Source organism: Gracilinanus agilis, chromosome 6, assembly GCF_016433145.1.
Source record: "Gracilinanus agilis isolate LMUSP501 chromosome 6, AgileGrace, whole genome shotgun sequence".
Classification (NCBI taxonomy): Eukaryota; Metazoa; Chordata; class Mammalia; order Didelphimorphia; family Didelphidae; genus Gracilinanus; species Gracilinanus agilis.
In genome coordinates, this window is record NC_058135.1 from 28,788,528 (window position 1) to 28,796,040 (window position 7,513).

The following is a 7,513-nucleotide window of genomic DNA, read 5'->3' on the forward strand; positions in this document are numbered from 1 at the left end:
TTTCTTTCTTTCTTTCTTTCTTTCTTTCTTTCTTTCTTTCTTTCTTTCTTTCTTTCTTTCTTTCTTTCTTTCTTTCTTTCTTTCTTTCTTTCTTTCTTTCTTTCTTTCTTTCTTTCTTCCTTTCTTTCTTTCTAAAGTTAGGTGGCGGTTTGGATGGCTCAGTCAATGGATAAAGAGTCAGGGATGGGAGGTACTGGATTCAAAATGTAGCCTCAGACCCTTCTTAGCTTTGTGATCCTGGGCAAATCACTTAACCCCCATTGCTTAGCTCTTAGTACTCTTCTGTCTTGGAACCAATATTAATTCTAAGACAGAAAATAAGGGTTTTATTTTTTAAAGTTTTCTAAGGAGACAATTTCTCTTGCTCAGCATCTAATCTTTTTTGATGCCCACTCCCTTGTCCCGTTATGGGGATTAAGGGACCTAAAAGATTTCTTCATCCTCCCAAAGCACAGTTTCTTGAGTTATATATTTTTCTTAACAAGTGGCCCAGAATTCAGGAGATTTTTGGAGAAGCAGACGGATCCCCTGATTGCTCCATCATATAATTTATGGCAAAAATGAAAGTTGTAAGGGGAAGGTTATTCTGTACAAGATATTTGTTATAGCTATTTTCCTTATGGTTGAAAACCCTTTGACTTCCTTTAAGTAGGTTACTGAGTTATCTGACCACTGTATTAAATGGGAACATTACTATATTTATAAGTTGAACAGTTATTTATATTATTAAAATAATCAATAGAACTTCAGTTTGAAGTCAGGCATATAGTGGCCAAATCTTACATAAAATTCTAAAATCTTTATTGTAATAGAGTTTATACTTAGTCATGAACTGATATTTAGGCTGTCTATAAATTGCCAGTATTACCATAAGCAACTTAGAAGTGAACAGTTTGATAAAGCTGAGTTGGATTTTTTAATTGACATGATACCAGATAACTAGCTTGATTTTTTCCCCTTAATTAAGTTTAGATATTTAATTGGCTTGGCCAAATTGATTCTTTTTTTTTCATTTCATGCATTTAGAGCCTTTAATTCACTTGGTTTGTATAATACAATGAACATGTCATATAGTAGGGGTTATAGCTTATTTACCATGTGAAAAACTCTACTTCATGTCTCTCGGGTCAGTCTTGTCCATAAAACTGAGAGCAGATGAAAAGAGTCAAAGAATAAAGGAGCCAAGGATTAAAATATATGAGAATATAAAAATTAGAAGGATTTCTATAAAAATTATAATCATAAGAATTTCTCTGTGTGCCTGCCTATCTTTGACTATATTATACCACCAAACATGCAATAAACAAGCCTCAAGGAATTATTGTTAACCTATGCAACCATAGTCAAGCTGTCAGTCCACAAATAAAAGGTATTCCTAGCAAGGTTCCAGTTCATCCCTGGTTTCCACTCAATTTCCTTTTATTATTACCTGGATCTGAAAAAAAATATGGAATGCAAAATTTCCCTCAAAGATTGTAAATTTGGGTTCATGTACTCTTCCCACTTCTATTTCCTTTATTTTATCTGCTATATTCATGAACATCATCAGTTCAAATGCAAATATAGGTATACTGAAAAAATATAGCATAGGAGTGTTTTAGTTGGATTCACCAAATTCATGTGTAGTTTACAAGAGCTGGTCATCTGTAGGCCTGCTACTTGATTTGTTATAATATTCATTTTCATCACACCCAATCCTAAAATTATCTAGGAATATATAGCATAGCAAATAGAGTATCAGACTCATAGTCAAAAAGAAAACCTTAGTTCAAATCCTGCCTCAAACACTGACTGTGATCCTAGGCAAGTCAATAATCTCTTTGGTATATGTATATATGTATGCTATCTCTGGTTTCTGTTTTGCTATCAATTTGAATAGATTTTTTTGCTATTTGCCATTTGTGTTCATTAGTGAAACTGCTATTTATTTGCTGAGAAAAGAATCAAGTATTGTATATAAATCTTAGATCCTCCTTTCTCAATAAAGAACAGTAATTAGAAGTTTAGCTTGAATACCCTAGACCAGTGATGGGCAAACTACTACCCGCAGGCCAGATGTGGCCTGAAATGTTATATCCAGCAACATTATTCCTAATCTGAAGAATACAAGTAGGATACAATACAATGAAATTTCAAGAGTTGCTTTAGAAACAGACTAACATATGAGCATTTCCTTTCCTTTGGCCCCCTCTTTAAAAAGCTTGCCCATCACTGCCCTAGACCAGTGATGGCAGACCTTTTAAAGACAGTGTTGGCCGCCCCCCCCCCCCAGAATGAGTGCTGTGCCTGGTCCCCCCAGACCAAGTGCCACACTCTGCCCCCCTTAGATTGAGTGCTGTACCATACCACACCCCTCATTCCCTATACCCATTAGAGGGAGGAAACACTACCATTGGGTTGCTGAGCAGAGGGGCAGGTGATGAGAGGGGTATATGGAGAGGGGGAGGAGAGTGGTCCAAACACTCTGTTCCCCTCTAGCTCTGCTCCCCTCCAAATACATTCCATGCTGTGAGCTATGCTCCCCTCAAACCTAGCTCTTCTCCAACCCCACCATGGGAATCACCTTTGCCACACACTCAACAGGCTGCCCATCTGTGCTTAGGGGAAAGAGGAAGCACTCCCATTGGGCTGCCAGACAGAGGGGTGGGAGTAGTGAGGAATGTCCTCAGGCACATGGAGAAGTGGAGGGGAACAGCTCCACCTGGAGTCCCTCTGGATTTCTAGTAATGAACTCTGGTGGGCAACTGAAGTTGTGCCCAGAGAGGGCTCTGCGAGTCCTTTCTGACGCGTGTGCCATAGGTTTGCCACCACAGCCCTAGCTTAATAATATTTTAGAAAGCAGATAAATATAATTTTAGCCTTGTACCTTTTCTCTTTGAGGAGAGCAAAATGGCTAAACTTTAGACTCCAATCTCCTTCTTCCCTTCCTGGAAGGAATTAAACTCTCCCTTGGAGAAAAGGGGAATGTGGGAGTGGGGAGAAGAAGCTAAAGGTGTCTATTCTGCCTCTCTCTGAGCCACATAATGATACTACCATGCTAAGTACAGAAGACAACCTTGCTACATATGCTTTAGTGAGATCAATCAGTGGCCTATTAATGACTTTGAATAAAGAACAATAAATTTTCAATAACCACCAAATCCTAGAAAAGGCCTTGCTACATATGTATGTGTGTATATATTAATACCTGTGTATATATGTATCAAAACTGGCAATATAATTTATTAACAGTATAACAATAAAACAAAAGCATAAATCATTATTTACAATGTTTCATCTGCGAGAAAGATCACAGTAGTCACTTTAACCATGACTCCTACTCTTGATTTCTCATTCTGAAAAATGATTCTACATTCATTTCTCAGAATCATAACCAAAGTCTCTCAAACAACTTATTTATTCACAATATAGGGGTTAAACTTGGTTCTATCAGAGAATGTTCTTTTTTCTTTTTCTTTTCACAGATTCTCTTTAGCTATGACAGGAAACTCTCTAGAATAACAGTTAAATTCAATCTTTTCACAGATTCTACATAAAATGATAATTAAATTCAGTCTCTTTGATTTCCTTCCAGGCTCCTCAAGGAATAAGCATTAAACACAATCAGTCTTCAAGATTTCATTGCCTTTTAAAGAAATAGTAACAGTATTTACTTTTTTCTGTGAAAGGGGTTAATAAATCTGGTATGACAATGAACAATTAGATTAAACAAACAAACAAAATAATTAGACTAAATAGACTTTTGTAATAAAGACTGGAATGCAGTCTTTATGGTGGGTTAAGAACTCTGACTTTGGTTCCTCACTTTGTCTTTGTTCTGGCTCAAATCCATCTGCACCTAAACCAGAGAAGATCCTGGGATTATCAGGGAGTATCTAACTCTAAATTAGTTTTCTGTAATGATCTCTGTAGAAACATCTGGGCTGAAAATGACAGATTTAATCTTACCCTGAGGGCACTCTGCCTGGCTGAATGTGGTTATCTATGGCTAAAAAGCCATTAGATTGCTCTTATCAAGGGCAGGTTCTATGCACTGTAGTGCTACAGAAGCTAAGATAGATGGCTTGGCTGGCCCTGAGATGAGCCTAGAAAATAGTAGCAAGTAATGTTTAGCAGATCCTAAATGCCCCCAGCAACCACACACCACTCAACTGAGACCAGCAAGAAGGAGCAAAAAACTATAATCATAGAGCTCAGTGAAAGCTACATGACAGCATCACCAGAACACAACACTGGAAGTGTGAATTGGGCAAGAATGCCATAAGTTTATGGGAAAGATGTTCTATTTCAAATCTTCTTACTTTATTACATATTTCATTAAATACTTTTATATAGCCTCTGGCTGAGAAGAGCGAAAATAAATATATCTATGGAGCTTATATTCTATCATTTTGAGTGAATGTATGTCTGCAGAGTAACTTGAACATCACTTGAGCTATTCTGGGACTTGTATGTGTGAGTGAGGAATATCCTTGCGCTACATTAAACTAGTTTTGACTACAGTAAGAAAATATTCTAGAGCACAAATGATACATATTTAAAGGTATGGTAACGTATATCTTATAGTAGGAGGGGAACCCAGAGTAGGGGGATTATTTAAATATCTTCCTTAGGTTAGAGACAAACGCTGTAGCTAGAGATAGTTGAGGTTTCCCCAGTAGCAGAAGCACTGACTCACTCCCATCTTCACCCAAGTTCTTCTCAGCCTAGTGTAGAGTTAGAAATACAAAATCATTTACATATAATATTTCATAAATTTACTTCAAATTGGCTTGTTACTATGTCTCTCCCCGGAACTCTGGGAAAATCTCCAAATATAGCTCATGCTTCATTTCCCTTCAAAATTCATATCTTCTTTCCTACTTCATCTGACACAAAAGGAAAATATACTCCCCATTGTAGTTTAAAGTATTTTTACTAAAAGAAATGAGAATTTAAAAGACAGTAAGTATTAAATCCCTCAATTAGCTGCATATTGCTCAGACAAAAAGCTAGCCATTTACTCTCTGGGGCAGGAGCAACCACTCTGGGGGAAACTTGAATTGACAATTTCACTTTTCCAAAGGGATGATTACTCCCAGAACTCAAGAGAAAAAGACTATCCTTAATTCCTTCCTAAATCACAGCCTTAGAGGAGCAGAATATGCTGTTTTCTCACTGCAACTCTAGTAGCTTGTTGGACTGTTTATCTGAGGATCTGGGGCCAGAAATAATTTTCTTCCAAGCATATGATGAACCTGTCATTATAGGGTGCCACTATCCTTTCTTTTATTGTTGTGGCCTTTCCATTCCAGGTTACAGGATCTCTGCAGATTAGGTCACTCATTTAGGATCTCTGAGCCTTCACCTTTCTGTAACTTGTCTCTCAACCGTCAAGGATAACATCTTTCACAGCTGGCTCTTTTCTACTACCAGGGGTCACATTCCTCAGAGATACCTTGACAATCTCTTATAAAGTATACAATTTAAAAAAAAACTCATCAAAGGTATGGCCAATCTTTCATTGCTAGATGCTTTATAATTCTATCAGATAATACTTCCTCACATCCTATAAAGAGCTAAAAAGCAACCAATTTCCCCTCTTTCCACTTTTTAAAAGTCATTAACATCTTGTTATAACCTTTACCTACCCCTAATTTCCTTTAATTTTATCATCTGAGCTGGGGTGGGGGGGGAGGTAAATTTATCAGGGATATTCTAATCAATTCTTTTTCTCTTTTCCTACTATATTTTTTTCAATGAGGCCATTTATTGCCTAATAACTATTTCATACCTTGCAACTTTGTATTGGAGTCATGGATCCTATTGCCCACATTGAGGGAACAAGTTATACAGTGGATACATTTAGAGATTTTCCTGGAGAACTTCAGGTTGGGATAATGAGCTAAAGAGAGAAATTGATGGGACAGCTGAGTGGCTCAGTGGATTAAGAGACAGGCCCATAGACAGGAGGTCCTAGGTTCCAATATGGTCTCAGACATTTCCTAGCTGTGTGACCCTGAGCAAGTTACTTGATCCCCATTGCCTACCCTTACCACTCTTCTGCCTTAGAACCAATGCAGAGTATTGATTCCAAGACAGAAGGTAAGGGTTTAAAAAAAAGAGAGAGAGAAAGAGAAATTGACCTTTCTGGGTCAGGCCACAGGATTAGAACTGACCTGTGTGATTCCAGAGTCTTTCCTGAGGCATAATTCACAATCTAGAGTATACTGGAGCCAGTATGAACATTTGCCTTAGAAATGTGCAAATACCACAAATTAGTACTTGATTTATTGTTTGATTATCTTGATTTAAGAAAGTGATTGAGAAATTGTTAATTATGCAGATTCAACTTAAAAGTATGCCATGTGTACACTCTCCCCCATCCCCCAGTGTTAGTTGCTAAGCATTTACTAGCATATCTGTGGTTATAGCTATCTATCTCAGAGTTGGAAGGAACATGAGAGTCCACTTGGTTCAACATGTACTTTATAAAAAATTGCTTCTATCCTGAAGAAACAGTCAGGGTTTCCCCAAGGAAAACTTAAACTTCCGGAGAAGAGTCAGTTGTTCCCTTCTTTCTTAATACTATAAATAATTAATTTTATTAAAAACAATCAATATAATAATAAATAATAACAACAACAAAATAATATAAATAAATTCTTATTTATCTCAGCCATTCTTATTTATTATTTACTTATTGAGGGCGTTGATGTGTTATATAAATAAATATTTAATAGATAAAACATTTATTAAGTGACAGATGCTTAATATATTATAATGACATACCATATAATATGATATGATTATTATCTCATAGGTATCATATAGGTGGCATTCAAGGCTCTGGGCATACAAAAAAAGAAAGTCTCTCTTCTCTCACCTAACATATACTCTCTGTTTCTCTCTCTTTGTATGTATATATTCACATATACATGTGCATACACACCTAAATACACATATACACATTTATATATGTTTTATTTAAGTATAGGCAGGATGAATACAAAATATAAAGTATTTATATACAAAGTAATTAATGAGGGTGGACACTAGTAGCTGGGGAGGCAGATCAAGAAAGGCATCTTATATAAGCTTGGTAAGAGCAGAGTTACTTAAGGATTCTATGAGATTGAAGTTAGGAGGGAATGCACTCAGGACATGGGATGGCCAAGTACAAAGACACAGAAATGGGAGATCCAATATTATATAAAGAACAGACGGAAGACCTGTTTGGTTGGATTAGAGAGTATAAGAAGAGGAAAATTATCTAATGCATATTTCAAACCCCTGCTAACAATTTTTTTTCTTTCCCATCCAAAAATTATTCTCCTTAGCAAAGAAAAAAAGCAAAGTAAGGCTTGAGTAGTTTTCCCTTCTTCCCATCTTACCTTTTACTGGTCTTAGCTACCTTAAGCAGTGGTTCTAAACCTTTTTCAATTCTCCTTTCAAAGCTCTTCTTAATAAATATTCAATGACTTTATACTAGTAACATTGTTCTTACAAGACCATGCCATGTATTGGTATTCAT